This window comes from Dipodomys merriami, unplaced genomic scaffold (genome assembly GCF_024711535.1).
Source record: "Dipodomys merriami isolate MVZ:Mamm:240054 unplaced genomic scaffold, mDipMer1.0.p SCAF_512, whole genome shotgun sequence".
Lineage (NCBI taxonomy): Eukaryota > Metazoa > Chordata > Mammalia > Rodentia > Heteromyidae > Dipodomys > Dipodomys merriami.
The window spans coordinates 638,545-665,095 of record NW_027206083.1 but is presented as its reverse complement, the minus strand read 5'-3'; the positions used below and the strand labels follow the sequence as shown (position 1 = coordinate 665,095).

At 46.2% G+C, this 26,551-nt stretch overlaps 1 protein-coding gene and 1 long non-coding RNA gene across 24 annotated transcripts in view; one reads left to right on the top strand and one right to left on the bottom strand.

The window, feature by feature from the left end:
* LOC138810943 (hepatoma-derived growth factor-related protein 2-like) overlaps positions 1–26,551 on the top strand; it is a 289,960-nt gene that overhangs the window by 100,952 nt on the left and 162,457 nt on the right. The window lies entirely within an intron of this gene.
* On the bottom strand, positions 1,255–26,449 carry LOC138810944 (uncharacterized). Of its 2 annotated transcripts, none has more exons than XR_011367300.1 (3): positions 26,159–26,449; positions 21,018–21,173; positions 1,255–1,540 (listed from the first exon to the last, which is right to left on the bottom strand). It is a non-coding gene; the product is annotated as an uncharacterized lncRNA (long non-coding RNA). The 2 variants fall into 2 exon arrangements; XR_011367301.1 differs by lacking the exon at positions 26,159–26,449 and adding an exon at positions 25,639–25,896.

Here is a 26,551-nt window from a genome sequence, read left to right as displayed (position 1 = left end):
ACAGCTTCCAAGGACACATTCCCAGCCACCCACTTCCTCCACCCAGACCCCGTCATTTCCACCAGCTCCCAAGGGTCTAATCAAATCCTGAATCCATCAATAATCAGATCCACTGATCACATCATGATCCGATGAATCCACTGATGATCAGATGTACACTGATCACATCATGATCTGATGAATCCATTCACGATCATCACCCTGATATGATTGGATCATTTCAAAATCCATCATTGACATGGGCAGAAGTGAGCCTCCCCAGTCTCCCCCAAGTTTCTCCATCCAGTCAAGTTGACCAAACAATCAGGGCTAGGACTTCTCAAGCCCTATCACTGGGAGAGGAGGGAGGGGACGTGGGAGTGGTGATGAGGAGGATAGAGAAGAGGGTTTACAAAAAATGGTGTTCAGTAGACAGAAGTGGAGGAAAAGTCCTGGAAACATTTTATTAAGAATTAGGAGACAAAACCTATAGATTCAGAGGCAAGTCAATGACAGACTGGTGGGAAGTTAGGGGGCAGAGGGTCTGCAGGTCTGGAGTCCCAGGCACTGAGCACAGGGGCAGGAAGGCAGGACATCATGTCTAGGGGCATGGGCCAAGATGGACACTGCAGTCCAGAGTGAAACTGCTCTAGGCCTCCCTGAGAAGGCAAGGAGAGGAGTCTATTCTACACAGCTCTCCACCACATGGAAAACATGCATGTGAGCAGCTCAGGCAGCCAAAGCCATGTCCCACCCCACTTGAGATGGAGGACTGCTGGGGATCTATGGAGGACTCTTCCAAATGCAGCCCCGAAGGCCAGCACGGCAGCTGCGTCCCAGCCAGGGTGCCCTGCTAAGCCTTTTCCATAAGAGCTATTGGTCCATTTGGCTGTCCTCAATGTATTACTCGGTATGTATTGATAGCACAATTGTCAGCCCAGCAAACATTTCCCATTTTAATAGTTCACATGAGATGCTTCATTATTGATCTTACAGCACTAAATAAAAATCTCCTTTGTCAAGGGAACATGAAATGGCTTTTAATGGACACAGCCAAATACCTGCTACTAGTTATGGGAAGAAAAATAATCAACCTGATAGAGGAGATTTGGCTTGGGGATTTTCTGGCCTTTTGGTGACACTGGATATTCCTTCCCCAGCCGACCATCCAAAGGCTGACTCTCAGTGAGAGGAGAAAGAGGAGCCATTGGCCCGAACTTTGCAATGTGCAGGTGGAATGTTTTCTATGCCTCATCTTCCATAGGTCTCCCCACCTCCGTTACAGCCCCAAATGCATGATTCTATCCCCAATAAAAGCAGCTAGGCACTGCAGACATTAACTTCTCACTCAGCCAAAATCTGTTAGTGGATGGTTCCAGGATAGATCCTTCCACTCCTTGGGTTTAGAGCTCTGAGTCCCTATCTCTGTTGTCCTCTTAATTTGATCAACTGGTGCATTAGGACTGCAACCAGACATCTCTGCCATCCCTTTATGTCATCTTCTTCATCTGGGAAGCATGAATAGGGTCCAAAGGCTCCTGGGTTGAAAGCTTGCTGCCATCTGGAGATGAGAGAAATGATTGGGTCATAGAGGTTCTGATTCCACCTATGGGCTCATCCACCAGACATCATAGCTGAATGAACTGTCAGGAGGCAGGGCCTTGATAAGTGATTGGATTGTGAGGGCTCTGACTCTACCAATGGGTTCATCCATCCAGGATGTCACAGCTGGGTGGGATCTGGCTCCTACTTGAAAAACAGGGATCAGGAGGCTCACAATTTAAAGCTAGCTCAGATACACACACACACACACAATTGCAATCAATAAGCAGGTTGTAGTGGCAGCTATGCATGTGGGAGTATCATACAAATAGGAAGTTCACACCAGCCCTGGCAACATGAGACCCTATTTCAAAAGTAAACACCCCATCCTTAACCTAAGCAGTAAGAACTGGGACATGGCTCAAGTAGAGCATCTGCTGAGCAGGCGAGGCCCTGTTCAAATCCTAGTACCACCACAATATAATAATAATAACTTAAGGTACCCTTGGAAAGTCTTGATCGATGTATGTTCTTCCTGGACATCTCCCCTGGGCTCCTCACTGAGGATAGGGGACAGCTTGATTTTTTGAGAAGGGATTAAGAGTTGTGCAATCTCCCTGGCCTTACTAACAAAAGACACTGAGCAGATAAATTTTACAGCAATCAATCTCACCATTAACAAGTGGTAGCCATTTATCTCCATGATAAATCTCATCATTATAAATTGTTTCTACTCCTTATGGAGCTGTTGAGTCATAACTCAGAGCTGAGGCTACATGTGGGACTTACATAGGGCAACAACGGTCCTGGCACCTTATTTCCAAATGGAAGAAACCTGCCAAGGACTCTGGAACTTTACAAATGCAAATAGACCCCCTGAGGCAGGAGAGATGCAGAAACAAGGAAATCGTATCATTTTTAATGAATATTAAAAGTGTCAAACTCAGAAATCAGAAGAAAAAGTAGTTAGTACCCTTCTACCAACTCCATTAAGATGTCAAAACACAGCCAGGGCACCTGTGACTCACACCTGTAATCCCAGCTACTCAGCAGGCTTTAATATGAGGATCACGGTTTGAAGCCAGCCCAGGCAGGAAAGTCCATGAGACACTTATCTCTAATTAACCACCAAAAAGCTGAAAGTAGAACTGTGCCTCAAGTGGTAGAGCATCATCCTTGACCAAATGAAAAAAAAATAACTAAGGGGCAGCACCCAGGCCTTGTGTTCAAGCACCAGGACTGGCACAAAGAAGGAGGAAGAAGAGGAAGAGGACAAAGAGCAGGAGAAGGGAGGTGAGGAGGAGGAGGAGGAAAGCTCCAGTGACTGAGGGATCCTGTATAGTTCAGACCAGAGGCAGGCTCAGCTGACTCCCTGACAGAAGGATGTTTCAGACTTTCATAAGTAGCCCAGACTGTCCTAGAACTCTTGATCTTCCTGCCTCAGCCTTGCAAGTGCTAGGATTTCTGGTGAGTGCTATCAAGCACAGACCTGCCTCCCCCCCCCTCTTCCTCAGGATGGGTCACCATAAGCAGTGAGACAGGCTGAGCCCATTCTAGCACCATCAGCAAGCGGCTCCGTGAGCTCCCAGGGAGGAGAAAGGATAAAGTATGAAGGTCACTTTGGACCCTGGATCTCCCAAGGTCACACAGTGCTTAAACCAGAGTCAGGGCCCCCCAACCACAGCACCAGGAGCCCCACATTCCATAGGGCCACTAGTTCCTCTGAGCCAAATAAAGACATGTAGCGAAGGGCAGAAAAGGGATGTCTGTGTCAGGTAATGGATAATGACAGCTCTTCTGTATGTCTTCGGCCATCTTTGGAGAGAGATGTTTGCTTTAGGTTCAACAGAAAGAATCAGGGCGGGAGGAGAGGAGGCAAGCAGAGGCAAAGCAGGGCCTGGTCACCAGTACGTTCAGAACTGGCCAAAGGTGGCTTCAGAAGTGGACTGACAGTTCGTGGTCTTAGGAGAGGTCAGGTGGTGATCCATGGTCTCAAGAGGGGTCAGGTGATGAGCAGCTGCACCTGGCTCTTCGAATGTGAGGAGCCAGGGCCCTGCTGGTCATTGTGAAGGATGATGCCTACCAACTGCCATGGCCACGGTGCTCCAGAATCTATACCCACTGTCACTCCATGGCCACACTCTCCTAACTCCTGACCCACTGCCATGGGTCAGTCAGAGCACTTCTGATTCCCCAAAAGGTGACCATCTTCCTTGATAGCTGTTTGCGGCCATGGGCTCTGACCACCAAGCTCACCCCAGTCTCAGCCCCCCTGTGTGACCCTGGTTCCCATCACCAACCCCTGCACATGGAGTTTCTTCTGGGCAGAGCTCACCCCTTCTCCCCGGGCAGTGGCTCCGAGGACCCCATCCGGGCACAATGGATACACTAAGCAGACACCGAAATGCATGGGCTGGTTTTCCACAGACCTCATTTATCCTAATGGAGCACTAATAACCATGTTTTAAATGTGAATACTGTACTATGTGTCTCCATTAGCTTGCTGTGAGCAGCGAGCAAATGAAGGACAGGATTTCAGGGCATAGAAGGATGGGGAGTAGAGGAAGAAGGAAGCCCCCTGGTGGGGGAGGGAGAGTCTCAAGAGAGCAACTTGGAAAATTCCTGGGTTTCATTACTCTAACCTCGGGGCCTCAAGGACCTCCTGTCCTTACAGGAACTGCCAGTCTCAGCAAGTTCTCCAGCTGCTGTTTCTTGAAAGTGCATCTTAATACCAAAAATGTCCCTTAGCAGGGCTAAGAACACAGAGGTCTCCAGGGGCCCATTCACTCACCCGCTGGCTTGGGGCTGGGGGGGCGGGGAGGGTGCTGTTTCATCTCTGCTATTGCATTAAAGCAGGTAGAAAAGAAAACGGTGGCAAAGAGTGGACCTCTGTTCTGTCTAACTGTGTGTGTGTATATGATTGCTCCCCACCCCATCACCCCAAGCAAAGCTTCATTACTTAGTGGGGATAAAAAAAAAAAAAGCTAGATCAACCTAAAAATAGTCAATAATTACTTTGCAAATGGTTTCAGAGAGCAATTATGCCATTAGTCCAAGTGCCTTTGACTTCAACGAGTTCTCTCAGGCTCTCCACACTGGGAAAGGAGGCTCCAGAGGAGCATAAATGAGTGGCAGGAGACCACAGCATGACTGCCATCCCTACGTACATACACAGGGGCACAACATCCTGCAGAATCCCCCATGGGAAGGAGACCAGCAGTGGCTCCAAGTGACAGCCCAGTAGGGGTCTCAGCCCCTGGGAATATCTGGCCACAGGACAAAGAAGGTGCCATAGGTGCCCTGCCCCCAACACAACTCTTCCATCATCCAGTAACTGGTCTTGGCTGTTCCCACAAACTGAAGCTCAAATACGCACATATATATGTGTATATATATACATAAATATGTATATGGCACATACATATATATGTAGATATATATGCATATATCCTGTAATTTTGCAATTCCAGCCACTAGGGTGGTGGAGTTAGGAATTTGGCTCTCCTGAGACATAGACAGACACTGACACTGCTCACTGCTCACTGCCCCCAGAGCTCGGCACATGTGGCAGGATGGGAGGGATCCAAGCAGATGTTCACCCCCTGCATCATGGGCAGGGAGTTTGTTACATGGAGTACCAACTGTTGAATGTTGGGTGCTACAATCATAGTATCTATTTATGTGGTAATCTCCAATCATGCATCTACCTAATCAGTGCAAATAAGGTGGCACAACCACACTACCTTGGCTACTAAGATGGGAGCCTATCACCACCAATCCATCCACCCACCCATTGATTGGTTTGGGCTAGCTGTCCTCTGGAAACCAGTGTTTTACACCCCAGATCCAAACCACAAGAGCTCCACTCCAAATAAAGGGACACGGTGAGGGGCATGTAAAGGACAATTCTTCCATGGTGGCGATGGGGTGGAAAACAGCTTGGGCACATCATCAGCTATTTTTGGGGTACAGACATTTGCCTTCAGTTAAATAAGGAGACTTTGGCTGGGAATGTGGCTTAGTGGTAGGGTGCTTGCCTAGCATGCATGAAGCCCTGGGCTTGATTCCTCAGTACCACATACACAGAAAAAAACAAAAGCAGTGCTGTGGCTCAAGTTATAGTACACTAGCAAAAGAAGCTCCAGGACAGTGCCCAGGCCCTGAGTTCAAGCCCCAAGACTGGCAAAAAATAAAAAATAAGGAGACTTGAGGACAAAGGTATGCCAAGTTAAAATGGCCACCAGTCCCTGTGTGGCCTAGGTGGTGATCATTCTGGTCCTTGTTTCTGGTGGATTCTGGAGAGGCATGATGGCTGTCTCAGCTGGTCAGGATGAGCATATCCTGTGTCCTGTGGGGTGATCTGTCCTGAGGAGCTCTGCTGGCCCTCAGTGGTGGCTTCATCCCTTGTCAAATTATCAATTTGTCTGGTCCTTCCTGAACCCTAAAGTGATTGCAAAGCAATGGCTGGAAAAATGGTTCAGAGCAGAGACACATACAACATGAGTTAGAGGTATGAGACTCTGCCCCCACTTTTAGTTCATTTGTGGGCCCAACAAAAGTGGCTTTGAAGCAACTGTCACTTGATGCACAATGAGAATTAGTCATTTTTCTTTTTTCTTTTTGGCTGGTCCTTGGGCTTGAACTCAGAGCCTGGGTGCTATCCCTTCACTTTTTTTGCTCAAGGTTAGTGTTCTACCACCTGAGCCACAGCTTCACTTCTGGCTTTTAGGTGGTTATTTGGAGATAAGAACTTCATGGATTTACTTGCCCAGGATGGCTTCGAACTTCGATCCTCAGATCTCAGCCTCCTGCATAGCTAGGATTACAGGGCACCAGGGCGAGCAGAATCACACACACACACACACACACACACACACACACACACACACACACACACACACACACATTTAAATGGGCTTGTCTGAAATGTTTTGCGGGCCATACTGAGGTTGTACTTAGGGCCTCATGCCACACCCAAGCTCTCTTCACTCCAATTATCTTTGAGATGGGGTCTCAACCAATCAGCTGGCCTGTCATAGTCAGTGGCCCAGGCCATGCAGGCCACTTCCCAAACTCCTGAAAACCTCCTTTAAACCTCCACGGACACCATCTGAGGGCTTCCTATACCGAAGAAACTGATCCTTTCTCTCTCAGCTGCACATTTGAGTGATCAAGCTGAGCAGGACTCAACTTCCCACAGCTCCATGGAAGGCAGCCTGGGAGACTACTTCCCACCAGTGGCCTCAGAGGGGCCCTGAAGCAGCAATGCCCTTCTGGCCACACCCCCACACAAACCCCTCTGAGAATGTCTCTTTCCCCTCCCTGTCAAAATCCTCCTGGGGCTTCACAGGAAAACCCTCCAGGGGCTTGACTTGTCAGTGTGAGCTATAATCCCAGGCAGGCCTGGAGTCTAAGCTAAATTGCTCGTGCCACTGTGATGATGAACTCATTCTGCAGGGAATTGGAAATCAATTTTTGTCATCATCCAACAGAGTTCCTTTATCAAGCAGTTCCTGATAATGCAACCGACAAGGAGCTGAAGGGAAACATGGAAATGGGGGGAGGGGCGGGAGGAAACAAGCCTCCGTGTGTGTACATGTGTGTGCATGAACTGTATGTGTGTTTGTGTCTGTGCACATGTGTATATGGATGTATATATGCTCATGTGCATGTGTGCATGCTTGTGTGTGCATACATGTGTTTGCGTGTGCTTGCATGTTGTATGTGTGTATCCCAAAACACACCCTGATCCAATGCTATCCCATGTGCTCCTCATTCTCCCACCTGTAACATAAGACCTGAGGCAATTGGCCTACAGGATGAAAGGTTTCTTTTTGTTCTGGCCCACTTGGCCCTGTTGCTTTGGGTTGTGGAGGGGTAGAACACCTGGTGGAGATCACCAGGTGGGGCAAAATGGCTTCACCCCCACTGGAGACAGACAGAGGAAAAGCAGGGCCAGGCCCCTAACAGCCCCTGCCCGGCCAAGTTTCAATGACCTCACTTCCTCCCTGTGGACCACGCCCCCATTAGCCTTCCTTCTCTAGGCCACACCCCTATGGCCTTACTTTCTTCTCTAGACCCCAATGCTCTTACTTCCTCCCTCTAGGCCACGACTCAAATGCATGGGGTCTCTAGGCCACTTTTCCAATACCATCACTTCCGCCTCTAGGCCGTGCCTCTTACAGGTTCCACTGCCTGCCCATGGTGTGGGGCTGCTGGCCAAGCTGTCAGCCCTGGGCCTTTTCGGGACTGGGACTCAGGCCTTGCCCAGACTCCCCAAGGGGCACCTGGGTCTTGTGGCCCACGCCCAGCCCACCGCAGAGCTGGTGTCTGGAAGCCAGCTGGGCTGCCTTGGCAAGCATCTACGCCCCATGCCCCACTGCTCCTGGGAAGCGGGGCAGGGCTGGACGCCAACTGTCTGGGCCCATATCATTTCAACTATCAGCTGAGAACCCTGAAGCCCAAGGCCAAGACATCAGCCAGGGTCAGCCAGGCTAGGAGCTGCAGGGACAGTGCCCAGGCGCTGAGTTCAAGCCTCAGGACTCGTCCCCATCCCTCTGTGCCCACAACTAATCTTCCCTAAGGTTCATTAGCTGCTGCACTTGTTACACAATCCTCGTAGAACTGTGCTCATAGTAGGTCTGCAAGGAATATCCATGACTCAATAAAGAAGAGACCAGGCTGCAAAAATAAAAAATAGCAATACACACAGGGCCAGGGCCAGCCTTGGCTGTTCCACCCACACACCCACACCCACACACCCACCCACCCACCCACCCACCCACCTACCCACACACACACACACACCCACACACACACACACCCACACACGCACACACACGCACACGCACACGCACACGCACACGCACGGCTAAGCCTTCCAGCCTCCTGAAGCAAAATTTGTAACCCAATAATGTCAGCCCCAACAGGGGGGATGAATTTGATCCAGGAAAAATACCATCCCTGGCAACCCTGAAGAATATTAAGGTCTTAACAGCCCGCGGTTTAGAATTGTCTTGAAAGGCAAGCTGGAAATAATTACACACCTGTTACTCAAAACTCAGCAGTAAAAAGGAATTTACATGAGTGCATAAATTACCTTCCCAGCGATATAAATTAGGATTTGAGTGCAGGCTGAGATTTCCCAGGATGTCAAGCAGCTGGGGCCCATCCCCCAGGCACCAGAGGACCTCAGCTGAGGGGGGATCCTTTTTTTTTTTTTTTTTTTTTTGTCGGTCGTGGGGCTTGAACTCTGGGCCTGGGCGCTGTCCCTCAGCTCTTCAGCTCAAGGCTAGCGCTCTACCACTTGAGCCACAGCACCACTTCCTGAGGGGGGATCTAAAGGCCACTGTCACCAGCCCTGCTGGAAGGTTCCATGGCTCCACAGACCACCCTTGGAGAGGAGTGCTGGCCCCGAAAGTCCAGCCTGAGCTTGGCAGAGAACAAAGCAGTCTTCTTCCCTCTCCTCCAGTCTCCCTTGGACAGAGATTCCCCCAGGGTTTTTTACAGCTCTATGTTCACATTATCTACACTTCCCTTACGGATGCTGGGGACTGTTTCCTGTGGTTCGAGCTACCATGATGATACATGAGGTGGGCTGGTTTAGAAGACATGGAAGTTTCTTTCTCCAGCATTCAAGGTCAAGGGCAAACTTGCTGCACCAGGCCATGGCAGAAGATGCCAGATCAGAGAGCAGGACCTAGGTGAACCTCAACCTCAGGAGCCCTCCTGCCATACCTGACCAACTCTGTTCCATTAATCCACACCACAGACCCACTCTCCTCACTTGGGATTCAGTTCCCACCTTCAAACCTCAGCCATGACACCAACTGCCACTGGTCTGACTCGTGGCAAGCATGGACCAAGCAGTTTGGAATCCCAGACTGTCTTTGCAGGAGCTTTGGAGTCTGCAGAGGCATTTCCACTGGCCCTCCTTGGGTCTGCAGGAAGCATTCCCATTGGTCCTCCTTGGGTCTGCAGGAGAAATGCCCATTGGCCCTCCATGGGTGAACAAGAGGTATTCCCATTGGCCCACCTTGGGTCTGCAGAGGCATTCTTATTGGCTCCTCTTGGGCACACACCCACCTCCTGGACCACTCTTTTTATTGTTTGTTTGTTTATGTGGTGCTGAGGAATGGAACCCAGGGCTCATGCAGGCTAGGCAAGTACTCTACCACTGAGCCACCTTCCCAGTCCCCAATCACTCTTGAGAGGGGCTGGAGTGCTGTGATTGGCTGGGCTTAGGTCACATGCCCCTCACTGGTGATGCTGGTGACGGGAAGAATGGTTTTGTGCCACCACAAAGGTGAAGAAAGGGGACAGGACAACACCCAGAGGAAATGGGGCTGGGCCAGAGGCAATGGTGAAGCCAGGTGTTCGGGGCATCAGTGAAGAAGGCAGCACAGGCCTCTACCCTGTGGCTGGGTCCTTCCCCCTGCCATGGCCACAACCTGGGGCCTGCCTGGTCTGAGGCAGCCAGTCTCTCTCCCAGGGAGCCTGGTGAGTCAGAGAGTAGCCCTGAGCTTGGGCAGGGGGTTTGACCTTCAGCAGATCCTCAGGATGCCCCGGGACAGAGCCACTTGGAAGGCCATCCAGGTAAGCCCAAGGCCCTGTATGCATTGCCAGTGGAAGGGCAGACCGTGGTGTGAACTTCCTGGGAAGCTCTGCACAGAGCTGGGGGCCTGTGAGCTGGGTCCAAAGGGGCAGACTGGACGTCTTAGTAGGGGTTACTTACAGAGCAGGAGACAGCTATGAGCCCCTAGCCTGTACCACCCAGAGAGTCATCACGAGGACCCTGGAAGACAGACACACATATACTACTACCCCTAAATTCTCCTGTGACTCTGTCTTTAACAGAATCTAGGTCAGAGCACCACCTAGTGTCAAGCCCGCAGAGTAGCTGCAGGTGGAATATGGGATGGCCTGCTTGCACCCTGCTTGCTGTCACCCAGGATCCAGCCAAGGGAAGGAGGTCTTGTGTGCTGCAGTTCACCTGGTCCAACAGCTAAGTAATGACTTGCTACAAGATGGTGTTACTCCAACTCCAGCAAGGACAGGACCTATACACCTAGAGATCAGTGCTGTGACCTGGAGCTCAGCACTCCTCATGGATAAACAAACCCCTAAGGGTTCACCTAGCCTCACAGAACAACCTCTCTGGGAAGAGAAGGCTGGATGGTGAATCCAAATTCAGAGGTGCAAGATAAGCAGAGCTTAGTTAAGGTCATGCCAAGGACATGACTGCAGTGAGTCTAGATTCCTTCCTGAAACCCATCTGCAAAAGGGGAGAGGGGCTGAGCACATCAGGGCACACCTGTCATCCCATTTACAGAGAAGACATAGGTAGAAGGATCTCAGTCGGAGGCTGACACTGGGCAAAATTGCAAGGACTTTCTGAAAAAGTATCTATAGCAGCTGGGCACTGGTGGTTCAAGCTTTCCATTCTAGCCAATCAGGAAGCTGAGATCTGAGGATCACGTTTCAAAGCCAGTCCGGGCAGGAAAGTCCGTGAGCTCTTAACTCCAATGAAACAACAGGAAGCCAGAAGTGGTGCTGTAGCTCAAGTGGTAGAGTGCTCACCTTGAGCTGAATAGCTGAAGGACAATCCCCATGCCCAGAGTTCAAGCCCCACAACTGACCAAAAAAAAAAAAAAACTTAATTAAAACTGTTGCTGGTGTGCCAGTGCTTCCTGCCACCATCCCCAGCCTTCACCCCACCAGTCCCTAGAGAGATACCAATTATCTCCCCGGAGGATGTGAAGTGTTCAACACGCTCTCTCCTAAATGACACGAATCTTTAACATATTATACCTAAAAAATAAATTCATATAGCACTTTTCTGAGAAAAAGAAATGCTCCAAGTTTGGATGGATGGATGGATGGATGGATGGATGGATGGATGGATGGATGGATTGTGGACAGATGGAGGATGAATTGATGCATGAACGGATGGTAAAGAGGAGGATAAGGGATGGAGGGTAGAAAGATGGATGATAGATGAATTGAGTGGGTGAATGGATGGATGGGTGGATTGTGGATGGATGAGCATGGATGATAGATGGATAGATTGGGTGGGTGGATGGATGATGTGTAGATATTGGATGGGTGAATGGATTATGGATGACTGATGAGTAAATGGGATTGGATTAATGATGGATGGATGGGTGGATGGACAGATGGTGGAGAGATGGATGAGGGATGGATGGGTAGATAGATGGATGATGGATGGATGAATTGACGGGTGGTAGATGGAAATATATTTGGTCTTTGCTCCTCTTAGCACAGAACTTCAAAAATCTTCTTTAAGAAGATATTAAAGTGAATCATGTTTTGATGGTGAGATTCTTACTAAGCCATCTTGACAGGATTCTTGCTATATCTGGGTGATGTAAGGATGAGCAAACCACCTGGAGAGACTTCAGAAAAGCCCCTAAACTTTGGTGCCATTGGGTTATTATGGGGGAGCACTGCCACCTAGTGTCCAAAGAGGTGAAGAGCAGGAGCCTGAAGAGACCATGAAATGGTCAAAGCAGGGTGGTGGCCCCACCAAAAAATCTAATGATACACTTCTTGCCATGGTGTGTGTGTGTGTGTGTGTGTGTGTGTGTGTGTGTGTGTGTGTGTGTGTGTGTGTGTGTGTGTGTGTGTGTGTGAGTTCTGAGCCATGAATTCAGGGCATGGGTGCTGTTCCTGAGCTTTTGTGTTCAAGACTAGTGCTCTACCACTCAGTCCACAGCTCCACTTTCAGCTTCTTTGGGTGGCTAATTGCAGAAGAGTCTCACAGACGTTCCTGCCCAGGCTGACTTTGAAAAGTGATCCTCAGATCTCAGCATCCTGAGTAGCAAGGATGACAGAAATGAACCTTGCTTTTGCCACCTTTTAATATTTGCAATTGGTTACATTTTTTATTTACTTTGTTAATTTAGAGGTGATATACAGTGGGATTACATTTACATTCACCAGGTAATAAATACATTTCCTTACATAGAGTATCATCTGTTTCCCTCATCCTCTCCCATTCCCTCTCTTCTATCTGCACCCACGAGTTGCATAGTTGGCTTTCATCCATGTTTAGTACACTCCACTGCCACACTTTTTCACCCTTTTCCCTCAGATTCTATGCCCTCCCCTCCCTTTCCACAGATGTTCATGTGAATACACTATCTATAAGGTAAAGAACACAGAGTCATCATATAAATAAAAAAACTAAGAAAAAAGATAGTTATTTCCATATCTTTGGAGTTCCATTTCAGTATATAAATAAAAAGAGGTGCTTGGGTATTTGAGACTAATAGATTATAGGAGAATTATTTCATAGTCTATGAGATCTGGTTCTATTAAATATTGACCCATGTATCTTACAATAAATATATATTTTAAAAATGACCCATGGCAGCTTTAGAATGTCCTTGTTTGTGATCATTTAGGTAAATGCCCAAAAGTGGGATTGCTGGGTCATAGGGAAGCTCTATGTGGAATCTTTTGAGGAACCTCCATACTGCTTTCCAAAGTGGTTGAACAAGTTTACACCAGACCAACAATGCAGTAAGGTTCCCTTCTGTCCACATCCCTCCAGCATCTGTTGTTATTAAAGTTCCTGATTATAGCCATTTTAACTGGGGTGAGGTAGACGAGCAGAAAAGATCAGAAAAGTTGATGTTATGCAAAATGACTCCAAGATAAGGATTCAAATGTTTTTTTTTTTCCTTTCTTGGGATTGTTACATAAGATGAGTTCTTTATTGCTTTGTACGTCCCTCCCCCACAGTATAACCCCTGCTTTCACTCTATTTGATGTTGGTATAATTTGTGAAGAGGAAAGGAAAAAACAAATCATTTAACTCTGGATACAGGAGGACCCACTGCTACAATGATATGTACAAGTCGTTATGTTGAAAAATGAACTTTACAACTTTGGCTGGTGTGGGGGTGGGGGAGTAGGGGTGTGGGGGTAAGTAGGGATGGGAAGGGGAAAAAGGAGGAGGCAACAATTCTTGATAAGAAATGTACTCGTTACCCTGCCCATGTAATTGTAACCCCTCTGTACAGCATTTTCACAATAATTTTAAAAATGACCCATGGTTTGCCTCATTTGTAAGAACTACAATATGTCTATGATATTCTGTAACAAGCTCTCAATACCCCAAATTGCTAAGTGCATAGGACCACATATAATGAAACATAACAACATGAACTCCAGGAATCAGAAAGAAGAGGCTCTTTTCATATCTTGTATGTAGTTATTATTTTTTTTCCTCTTATAGTTTTCTGTACCTTGTGTCTTTTATATAAATTTATTCATTCTTTGGAAAAGAAAGGGAATCACAGAAAAAGCAGGACAAAGGATGAAGTAATGCAACATTAATACTCACTTGGCACTAAGTTGGAAATGAACCTTACAACTGTGGGGAAGGGGACTAGGGATGGGTAACATGGAGAAATAGGGATGGGTTAACACTATTTAAAAACAAATGTATCCATTACCTTACTTATGTAAGTGTATACCCCAGATCATCATCTTTTCAATAAAGATAAAAAATTTAAAAAATGTTTTCCTAAAAAGTCAATTCAGCCAAAGGACACTGGATGGAATCTGCACAAGTTAAAGTAACAAGATTATTGCATGCCAAATTCAGTGCCAGAGTTCTTTTTTTTGGGGGGGGGGGGTCCGGTCGTGGGGCCTGAACTCTGGGCCTGGGCGCTGTCCCTCAGCTCTTCAGCTCAAGGCTAGCACTCTACCACTTGAGCCACAGCACCCCTTCCGGCTTTTTTCTTTTTGCGTATGTGGTGCTGAGGAATCGAACCCAGGGCCTCTGGCATGCAAGGCAAGCGCTCTACCACTGAGCCACCTTCCCAGCCCTCAGTGCCAGAGTTCTAACAGGCACTAAGTATCCTGGTGCCAGTGGCTCACACCTTTAATCCTAGCTACTCAGGAAGCTAAAATCTGAGGATCACCATTCAAAGTCAGCCTGAGCAGGAAAGTCCATGAGACTCTTATCTCCCAAAAAACACCAGAAAATGGGAAGTGGCACTGTGGCTCAAGTGGCAGAGCCCTACCCTTGAGCTGAAGAGTTTGGGTCAATGAGGCCCAGAGTTCAAGCCCCACCACTGACAAAAAGAAAAAAAAAAAAAGAAAACTGGTACAAATAAATACTAGAGCCCCTAATTCCTTTGAGGTCCTTTGATACCCTCTTGTTACATGCGATCTTTGGGGAATGATACTGTTTTCCAAAACAGTGGCTCATGGGTCATCGGAATCAAAATCATATGAAAAGCTTGTAAAATGAACATTGTCTCAGTCCCAGACAAGAGATGCATTTGTCTGTATCTAGAGAAATAACCTCTCTGTAACAGTCTGGATCTTAGACTCCCTCTGCGTTCCATTACTTCTGGTTGGAGCTGTACTGCAAAAGATGCTACTCGCTGAGCAAGCCATTAAGAACAGTGTCTTCAAATTCACACATTATGGCTGTCCTCATGAGCTACACTCATATGACTGAGATTTCAGAGGCCAGAGAATGACTAAGATACAAAAGCAAAAACTTTTGGCAGGAAAAACTCATAAATACACAAAGTCCTCTACAGACAGACAACAGGAAAAGCTGGAAGTGGGAATACTGGGTAAGGCCTTGGTCCTTACACACCTTACACAAGAGACCAACACAAAACTGAGGCTAGGAAGCACTGCTCTGACAGTTCAAATCAGCAGTTTACAAGAAGTGGCACTGTGGCTCAAGTAGTAGATTGCTAGCCTTGCACAGGACAAGCTGAGGGACAGCGCCCATGCCCAGAGTTCAAGCCACATGATCGCCAAAGAAAAAAAATCCTCTGTTTACTCACACAAAATGAGATGCTACTTTTTTTTTTTTTTTTTGTGGCTCAAGCGGTAGAGTGCTTGCTTTGAGCTGAAGAGTTGAAGGACAGTGCCCAGGCCCAGAGTTCAAGCGCCACAACCAACAACAACAACAACAAAAAAGAAGAAGACCACTGAGGTTAAAAGTCGATATAGAAGCCCAGCAATGGTGGCTCACACCTTATATAATCCTAGCTACTCAGGAGGCTGAGATCTGAGGATCACAGTTCAAAGCCAGCCCGAGCAGGTAAATCCGTGAGACTCTTATCTCCAATAAACCACTAGAAAACAGGAAGTGGTGCTGTGGCTCAAGTGGTAGAGCTTTTGCCTTGTGCTGAAGAGCACAGGGACAGCTCTCAAGCCCAGAGTTCAAGCCCCATGACCAAACAAAAAAAATCTATAGAAAGAATTATCAAATGTGATTATAGACCAGGCACTGATGGCTCACACCTATAATCCTAGCTACTTAGGAGGCTGAGATCTTAGGATCATGTTCAAAGTTAGCCCAGGCATAAAAGTCACCAGGAGACTTTTATCTCCAATTAACCACTCAAAAGCCAAAAGTGGCACCATGTTAAAGTGGTAGAGGACTAGCTTTGAGGCAAAGAGCTCAACGACAGCACCTAGGCCCTGAGTTCAAACCCCACTACCAAATAATTATAATAATAATAATAATAACCATAACCTAAATTGCTAACAAAAAGCAATATTGCTTTACAAACACTCATCTGAGCCAGGCACCGGTGGTTCACTTCTGTAGTCCTAACTACGTAGGAGCCTGAGGTCTGATAATAATAGTTCAAAGCAAGGAAGGTCTCTGAGATGCTTATCTCCAATTAACCACCTAAAAACTAGAAGTGAAACTCTGCCTCAAAGTGGTAGAGTACTGGCCTTGAACAAAAAAGCTCAGGAACAGTTCCCAGGTCCTGAGTTCAAGACATGACCAATGACCAATGGAAAAAGAAAAGAAAAGAAAGCACGAGAGACAGAAGGGTAGGGAGGAAGGGAGGGAGTCAGGAAGGGAGGGAGGGAAGGAGAGAGGGAGGGAGGGAGGGAAGGAAGGGAAGAAGGAAGAAGGAAGGGAGGGAGGGAGGGAGGGAGGGAGAAAAATCTCATCTAAGCATTTTAAACATATAAATTTAATCTTCTTTCTTTGCCAGTTCTAGGACTTGAACTCAGGGCATGTGCACTGTCGCTGAGCTTCTTTTGCTCAAGGATAATACTCTATCACATGAACCACAGTACGACTTCTGGCTTTTTCGTTTATATGGTACCTGCTGAGGGATCAAACCTAGGGCTTCATGCATGGTAGGCAAACACTCAACCATTAAGCCACAGTCCCAGCCTCATAAATTCAATCTTTTTAACACTGCTAGATAGATACCTGTTAGAGAGATACCATTATGACCCTGATTTACAAATCAGGAAAATAAGGTCATTTGCCCTACTTAACAGGACTAATATTAGACAAATTGAATTCATACTTCACAGTTTGGCTCCATGATATGTCATTTTAACCTATAATGCCTTTCTGGAAGAAAAGAAATAATTAAAGGAAATAAAAGTAGACATTCTGAAGAAAATAATTCAATGTGTGTTCAATGCTGAAAAATATCAGACAATGGAGTTGGGAGAGACCCTCCAGCCAGGTGCCAGTGACACACACTAAATCCTAGCTATTCAGGAGGTTAAGATCCAGATCATCAAGGTTTGAAGCCAGCGTGGGGAGGAAAGTCCTAGAGACAACATCTCCAAAATAGCCAGAAAAAAGCCAGTCTGGAGGCATGGCTCAAGCAGCAGAATGCCAGCTAAGCATGCATAAGGACTTGAATTCAAACCTCAGCACAGATAACAGTTCCTCTAATGAGAACTGTTTAAACTCCAAGTCTCATTCAAGCCAGGCATCCTCCCACTTAAGCTATACCATAGATGGGATCACAGATATGCACCACCATGCCAGGCTTATTGACTAAAAAGGAGTGGCACTGTGGCTCAAGTGATAGAGTGCTAGCCTTGAGATGAAGAGCTGAGGGACAGCGCCCAAGTCCAGAGTTTAGGCCCCACTACTGGACTCAAAAAAAAAAAAAAAAAAAAAAAAAAGAATCAACTCAACAAGAGAAAGAACATGTCAACATAAAGATTGGGGGGAGGGGTATGGTCATGGGCCTTGAACTCAGGACCTAGGCATTGTCCCTGAGCTTTTTGTGCTCAAGGCTAGAACTCTACCACTTTGAGCCACAGCTCCACTTGCAGTTTTCTGGTGCCTTATTGGAGTTATCTCATGGCTTTTCCTGTCCAGGCTGGCTTCCAATCATGATCATCAGATCTCAGCCTCCCAAATTGCTAGGATCACAGGTGTGAGCCACAGGCCCCCTGCTGACATAAGAATTGTATCAAATGTTCATAGAAGTCAAAAGTGGAAACAAAGCAGAGGCCTGGTGGCTCACACCTGTAATCCTAGCTACTCAGGAGGCTGAGATTTAAGGATCGCTGTTCAAAGCCAGCCCCAGTAGGAAAGTCCATGAAACTCTTATCTCCAATAAGCCACCAGAAAACCGAAAGTGGTGCTGTAGCTCAAGTGGTAGAGCAAGCTTAAGAGTTGACGGACAGTGCTCAGGCCCAGAGTTCAAGCCCCATAATTGACAAAAAAAAAAAAAAAAAAGTGGAAACAACTCAAACACCTACTAACTACTGAATAGATAACCAAAATGTAGTATATCCATACCATAGAATGTTCAGCAATAAAAAGAAGTAACATTTTAGCCGGGCGCTGGTGGCTCACGCCTGTAATCCTAGCTACTCAGGAGGCTGAGATCTGAGGATCGCGGTTCAAAGCCAGCCCGGGCAGGAAAGACTGTGAGACTCCTATCTCCAATAAACCACCAGAAAACCGGAAGTGGCGCTGTAGCTCAAGTGGTAGAGCGCTCGCCTTGAGCTGAAGAGCTGAGGGACAGCGCCCAGGCCCAGAGTTCAAGCCCCATGACCGACAAAAAAAAAAAAGAAAAAAAAGAAGTAACATTTTGATACAGGCTACAACATGATAAAGCTCAAGAATATGTCCAGTGAAAGAAGACAAATACTACATATTCCATGATATGAATTAGAATCTGTTAAAAGACAAATGTATATGTTACTGGTAGTTTAAATAATTTTTTTTCAAATTCTAGAATTATGAAGAATACTGTAGCCACTAATAATATGAAAGATTTCTAGTCATTTTCCCTTTCCTAACTAAAAAAGAATGAAACTAATGTGAACTATTGTACCATTAATATATTAATACTTTTGTAGGAAAAAGTCTGGACAAATATTTCCCAAAATATTATTGGCAGTAAACTCTAAGAAGTAGGATTACATTCAAACATGTATACCATCTAGATCTATCCTTGCCAAATTAAGTATGAGAAAAGACTATCCCCTCCCAACCCTCATGATGCTTCTGCAGTTTGTATCTGCCATTACTGTGGTTTAAACTCAGGGCCTTTCAGCATCCCTCAGCAATCTCCTCCTCACACTGGTAATATATTACTTGAGCCATACCTCTGCTTCCAGCTTTTTGCTGGTTAACTGGGCGGGGTAGGGGGAGGTTGGGAAGGTATGGGAAGGGGAAACAAAGGAGGAGGCTACAATGCTTGATAAGAAATGTACTCATTGCCGGGCGCTGGTGGCTCACGCCTGTAATCCTAGCTAGTCAGGAGGCTGAGATCTGAGGATCGAGGTTCAAAGCCAGCCCTTGCAGGAGAGACTGTGAGACTCTTATCTCCAATAAACCACCAAAAAACTGGAAGTGGCACTGTAGCTCAAGTGGTAGAGCGCTCGCCTTGAGGTGAAGAGCTGAGGGACAGCGCCCAGGCCCAGAGTTCAAGCCCCATGACCGACAAAAAAATAAAAAGAAATGTACTCATTATCTTGCCCATGTAATTGTAATTCCTCTATACAGTGTTTACAGAATAAATTTAAAACAAATAAAGAATATAAATAAATAAACGTCTCATGGATTTGACTTCCCAAGCTGACTCTGAACCACATTTATCAGATCTCAGCCTCTTGAGTAGCTAAGATAATAGACATTAGCCACTTGCACCTGGCTTGTAGAATATCTTTTTTAAAAGATTTTATTTATTTATTTATTTGTTTGTTTGTTTGTTTGTTTGTTTGTTTGTTTGTTTTCGGTCATGGGCCTGAACTCTGGGCCTGGGCCCTGTCCCTGAGCTCTTCAGTTCAAAGCTAGCACTTTACCATTTGAGCCCCAGCGCCACTTCTGGCTTTTTTCTGCTTATGTGGTGCTGAGGAATCGAACCCAGGGCCTCATGAATGCAAGGCAAGCAATATACTGCTTAGCCACCTTCCCAAGCCCTAGAATATCTTTTAAATAAATTATTTTGAAAACAGAATTAAATATACAGAATATAATCCCCAATTATTTTAGATTTAGCAGAATTTTTCTGTTATGTGACTATAAAAGTTCTACATAGCCAGGTGCCAGTGGCTCACGCCTGTAATCCTAGCTACTCAGGAGGCTGAGATCTGAGAATCCACGGTTCAAATCCAGTGCAGACAAGAAAGTCCATGACACTCTTATCTCCAATTAACCACCAAAAAAACAGAAGTGGTGCTGTGGTTCAAGTGGTGGAGCACTAGTCTTGAGCTGAAGAGCTGAGGGACAGCGCCCAGGCCCAGAGTTCAAAGTCCCACGACTGACAAAAAAAAGTTCTACATATATAGGTTCAATTTCTGTACTTACCTTTTTTAAAACTATATTTAATAGAAAGTTAAATTCTCCTCAAGGGCCCAGTTTTGTAATACCTTAGAATACTGTACTCCACCTACCATAGGTGAATGAACTAAAATTAATCACCTTACTCAAAGGTATAAAGGAATCTATGATACAAAAAAGATGAAGCAAGCTGGGCGCTGATGGCTCACACCTGTAATCCTTGCTATTCAGGAGGCTGAGATCTGAGGATCTCGGTTCAAAGCCAGCCAAGCAGGAAAGTCCATGAGACTCTTACCTCCAATAAACCTCCAGAAAACTAGAAGTGGTGCTGTGGCTCAAGTGGTAGAGCATTAGCCTTGAGCTGAAGAGGTGAGGGACAGCACCCAGGCCCAGAGTTCAAGCCCCATGGCCAACAGAAAAAAAAATCTCATTCTACCTTCAAATGATGCAATTAAATGCATCTTCTCAAAATGTAAACTGAGAGATAAAGTACAAGAGCAATTAACAGTAGAGCTAAAACTAAAAGAATGCTTAAGCAGAAGCAATTAGGGCTACTGAGATGAACAAGAGAAATTAGAATCACAGACATTATGGCAAAATGAAATAATGGCCAAACCCAAGTGGAAATAAGCAGAGACACAAGTAAAAGATTTAGAGTAATGGAAAAGAACAACCAAAGCTCTAGTCTCAGGACAAACTTCACATACACAGAGTTAATAAAGTTCACAAAGAAGCATAATAATCCCTATAGAATCTCTGGACCCAGAGCTATGTTTATAAGCCATCATCCTGTTTGCTCCATTTCAAGATATTTTTACTTCCTTTATGCTTCCATCAAAATTCTTCCAATTAGCTCTGACAGTCACAATTACTTGTTCCTTGCAACGAATAGCATTTTTCAACTAAAAAAAAGAGACTGGAGGCTTACCTTTGAGTATCACCAGTGGCACTATTTGAAGAGTTTACACTCATGGTAAGTCTTGCAACTCCTTAAAAATACCCCACTGTTTCTTAATGATATAGTTCTTTATTGGCGATTGAAATTGTTCAAGATGTCTGTGTTACAGGTTAGGTGGACTAAAGTCTGTTAATATAATAAACAATACAACAGCAAGTTTATATTTGAATCCTGAAAGAACTGATTATTTTCCTTTGGATCTATAGGCTGGTTGCTAATTTTTTTTAAATTATTGTATAACAAACAAGGGATTTTTTATTTTTTTTTATTTATTTTTTTTTTTGGTCCGGTCGTGGGGACTGAACTCTGGGCCTGGACACTGTCCCTCAGCTTTTTCAGCTCAAGGCTAGCGCTCTACCACCTGAGCCACAGCACCACTTCCAGCTTTTTACTTTTTGCTTACGTGGGGCTGAGGAATCGAACCCAGGGCCTCATGTATGCAAGGCAAGCGCTCTACCACTGAGCCACCTTCCCAGCCCCACAAGGGATTTTTTCAAAGAAGGGTTTATTTTTATAAAGCAGCAGGCACTGGTGGCTCACACCTGTAATCCTAGCTAATCAGGAGGCTGAGATCTGAAGATAAAAATTCAAAGCCATCCTGGGCAACAAAGTCCATGTGACTTTTTTTTTGGTCGTGGGGCCTGAATTCTGGGCCTGGGCGCTGTCCCTCAGCTCTTCAGCTCAAAGCGAGCACCCTACTACTTGAGCCATGGCGCCACTTCTGGCTTTTTCTGCTTATGTTGTGTTGAGGAATCAAACCCAGGGCCTCATGCATGTGAGGCAAGCACTCTACCATTGAGCCAACTTCCCAGTCCCATGAGAATCTTTTATCTCCAAATAACTACCAGAAAAACTGGAAGTAGCACTGTGGCTCAAAGAGGGAGAGCACTAGCCTTGACCAAAAGAGTTCAGGGACAGCACCCAGTACCCAAGGTTAAGCCCCACAATGGACCAAAAAAAGCATTGGAAGCAAAAATGACGAAAACATTAAAAAAAAAAACCCACAAACATGATCCTTCTTGAAAGAACAGGTATTTACTTTTAATATTTTATAAGAAAAGTTATCCAAAAAATAATAATTGTGGAAAAATAATAACAAATTATGTTTGAACTTGGAAATGGAATATGTAGTACCCAACTGCAGGACAGATAATTCTATTTCTTTAAAAAAAAAAAAAAAAAACAAGCAGCTACTCCTAATGAAGTTTTTTGTTTTGTTTTGTTGGTTCTGGTCCTGAAGCTAAAACTCAAGGCCTGAGTTTTCGGGCTCAAGGTTAGCACTCTACCACTTGACGCACAGCTGCACTTCCAGCCGTTTTAGTGGTTAATTGTAGATGAGTAACAAGTCTCCTGGCTGGATTTGAACCAAGAGAGTCAGATCTCAACCTCAGGAATTGCTAAGATTACAGGCATTAGTCACCTACTCCCTCTGCCCAACCAGATAGTTGTAAAACTATATTGCAACTGAAAAGTCCAAACCACTCCCAAATAAAAGGTCCAATGGTGATTTGTGGTTTCTTTTATTCAGCGTTCCTCAATAGAAATTAAAAAAAAAAAACATGAAAAAGAAATAAAACAAAAAGGGGCTGGGAAGGTGGCTCAGTGGTAGAGCACTTGCCTTGCATGCATGAGACCCTGGGTTCTGTTCCTCAGAACCACATAAGCAAAATGAAAAAAGCTGGAAGTGGCGCTGTGGATCAAGTAGTAGAGCACTAGCCTTGAGCTAAAGAGCTGAGGGCCAGCTCTTCCGGTCGTGGGGCCTGAACTCTGGGCCTGGGCACTGTCCCTCAGCTCTTCAGCTCAAGGCTCGTGCTCTACCACTTGAGCCACAGCGCCACTTCCATCTTTTTTCATTTTGCTTATGTGGTGCTGAGAAATCGAACCCAGGGCCTCAGGGATGCAAAGCAAGTGCTCTACCACTGAGCCACCTTCCTAGCCCTAAAAATTTTTTTGAAAAGCTAACAATCCAATAAAATATACAATTTAAAATGCCCCCTTTTTTTTTTAATTCAGCAAGTCCTGGGAAAGAAAACTACAGTTATCTCTCTCGACAGGTAAACTCTCACTGATAAACAAAAATAAAAAACAAAAGCAAGAAAATTCAGCTGACACTGGTGGCTCACTGATAAGAGGACAATTAAAATTTAAAACCATCCTGGTCAGAAGTCTTTGAGACTGCATCTCAAAAAAATAATAATAAATGAAAGATTGAAATTGGGGCTATGTCCATTTTACTATATGGGCCATGTCCATTTTAATATGCTAACTGCTAATTCTGCTTCTGTAAACCTGCTTGCGCTAACACTGACTCTTCCCCTCCCAGAAATAAGTTAAAAAGTTACAAAGTCCAGATGCAGGCCGGCCCAGGGACAGGGTCTGCAAACATAGATATGTTCTTCTAACGCCCTGTTTAGAAACTCTCAGCAAGGGGGCTCAAAATAAAGACCATCTGGCGAGCCCAGCAAACTAGGGAGCCTGTAACTATGTGGACTCCCCTCCAGAGAAGCCTCCCCCCCCCTTAGGGAACCAACTAGTTTTCAACAAGTGTTACAAAACTTCCTGTGCAGAGCTGAGCCAATCCTGGGGAGCCTGGGGTCTTATGCTAATCCTGTGGTTTTTGTCTTTAAAAGTGCCTGTAACCTCTGCTCGGGGCTTCCAGTCTGCCTTCGACAGGGAGACCGTTTGCGCAAACGCCTAATAAAATCCTCTTGCTTGTTGCATCTGCTGGTTTGGAGTCTTGGTTCTTGGGGTGCCCTCCCGTTGAAGAAAGCATCCCAGTGAGTCTGGGGTCTTTCAATTAAAAAAACAGCAAAAAAGGTAGGGCCAAGGCTCAAGTGGTAGAGGTCCATATATGAACAAGAAAGCTAAGTAAGAGCAACAGGCCCTGAGTTCAAGCCCAATACCAACATAGAAAAGAACAATAATGATTAACTCTCTTGATCATAGAGATATCTCTATAAAAATCTTTTTTACTAATGTGTACAAAAGGCCTTCTTCATAAATTACCTTTTAATAATATAATCTACGGTAATTTTCAAAGGCCTTCTTGCAAAAAGATAAAAGGAAGAAGGAGCCAGGTGCTGGTGGCTCACGCCTGTAATCCTAGCTACTCAGGAGGCTGAATAGTTCAAAGCCAGCCTGGTCAGGAAAGGCCATGAGACTCTTATCTCCAATAAACATACAGAAAACAAGACGTAGCGCTGTAGCTCAAGTGGTATAGTACTCGCCTTGAGGGGCAGTGCCCAAGCCCAGAGTGCAAGCCCCACAACTGACAAAAGAAAAAAAAAAGGAAGAAGGAAAGAGAACTTGTCACTTGCTTTAGCCTGCCTACTTCCTAGAAACCTCTTCTATAGGAGATACTTCAACTTATATAGAGCCAATTTACCTTACTTCAGTATTAAGGAATCTCTGGGTAAATATACTAAACAGAGAGAAAATAATTCACAGCATCCAAATATATGCAAATACTAATAAACCACGAGAACGTCTATTCACAGAAATCTAATATTCTAAGAAGACAATGGGTTTTTGTTATTAATTTTTTTTCATTTTTATCTTCTAATGATTCTACAAAAGGGTTATAGTTTTACATGTACATTTGTTTGTACACTGAGTCTTGATCAGTCACCCCTCCCATCACTCTGTACTACCAACCCACCCATCCAGCAGCCATATCAAGTTCCTGTCCTTCAGTTTTTATTACTTAACCTAGAACTCTGAAAAACATTATTCCTGATTAAGAAAGGGAACAGGTAAAACTTGAAGTGATTTGTTGAAGGGGAAAGAAATAATGAAATAATTATTGACATTTTGAACGTACAAAGACATCCTGAAGGGGCTGGGAAGGTGACTTGGCCATAGAGTGCTTGCCTCACATGCATGAGGCCCTGGGTTCGATTTCTCAGCAACACATAAACAGAAAAGGCTAGAAGTGGCATTGTGGCTCAAGTGGTAGAAAGCCCTAGCCTTGAGCTGAAGAGCTCAGGGACAGCGCACTGGCCTGGAGCTCAAGTATCATGGCCAACAAAAAGAAAAAAGAAAAAAATACATCCTGAAGACTAAAAAGAGGAACAAAATACCAGTGTGCTCTGTCTCTGCTCCCACTAAGCAAGCCTCAGAAAGGACCACTGGGGATTTAAAAAAATTATTCAAATAAAGAGACTAAGGAGAAGACACAACACAGTACCAAGAACTAAGTCTCCAGGCTGGGAAGGTGGCTCATTGGTAGAGCGCTTGCCTTGCATGCATGAGGCCCTGGGGTTCAATTCCTAAGCACCACATAAGCAGAAAACGCTGGAATTGGCTCTGTGGCTCAAGTGCTAGAGTACTAGCCTTGAGCTGAAGAGCTGAGGGACAGTGACCAGGCCTAGGGTTCATGCCCCACAACCTGAAAAAAAAAAAAGTAAAGTCTACCACAAACACAAAATGTTCAAGAGTAATAGACTAATAAAATAGTTTGGCCTAAAAACGTGAAATATCAGCCAAAAGGTCAAAAGGCTGACAAATGAATGACAAATGATGAGGAATGAACGAATGAGTGAATGGCGTGGCTATGCCCCTAGGGGCTGACTGTGGGGAGGCGGAGTCCTACCTGCTCTTCTCTTCCTAGGATGCTCCTCCGAGATCTAGCTGCAGTGGGCCAGGACTGGCTGGGAAGGCTTGTCCCGGCTAACGATGGGGCCCCGCAGCGGCCCAAACCAGCCCGGGGACCCCCGTTCCCCCCACGGCTCCGCTCCACACCTCCCGTCCCAGTCGAACCCTTTACCTCTGGGGGCGTTGTGGTCCAGAGGTCCTTAGACCCCAGAGGCAGCTCCCAGCCTCCGAGTAGGAGGCCCCAAATGAAAACTGTTGGAACCTGAGGGCCTCTAGGAGCCTGGAGAGGGAGGGGGAATACCCCGCCCCCTGCAGCCCCCACTTCTGGGGGCTGAGCAAAGAAGGAACTTCCCTCACACACAGCTCCTAGGACTTTCTCGGGCCTTCCAGGCTATGCCCAAGTCTCACGTCCCGCCCCCCCACCAGCCGTGGGGCCTGCCCTCTGCTCCCGCCGCCTGCCACCAGCCTCTAGCTTCCCGCTTCCCGCTGCCCAGTGCGGGCAGCTCCAGGATACGTACTCGGAGAATGCCGGGCTCTGATTGGGAGAGCTCACCCGCTTCAGCTTTGCCTTCGCCTAGACAGGCGCATGCACTGTTGCTGTGGAGGGGAAAGGAGAGGGAGGAGGCACCGATGCACCTGCACAAGGTGCGCACGGGTGATCCGGCACTAGGCTCTCCTCCTCCCCAAGCCTGCCTTCATGCTCACACTGCCTTGGCTCCGCAGGGGGTTCTCGGGTCACAGAGACTCCTGATCCTAATGGGAGCGCAGCTTCCCGCTCCTCAGCCCTTTTGCCAGCCTACTGAGTAAACATCACCGAAGCCAGAACCCAGCTCCTGCACCTTTACCCCAGCAGGCGAGCCTGGGGGCGCCCCAAACCCCACCCCAGTGCTGGGGGGGGGGCGCAGGACCTC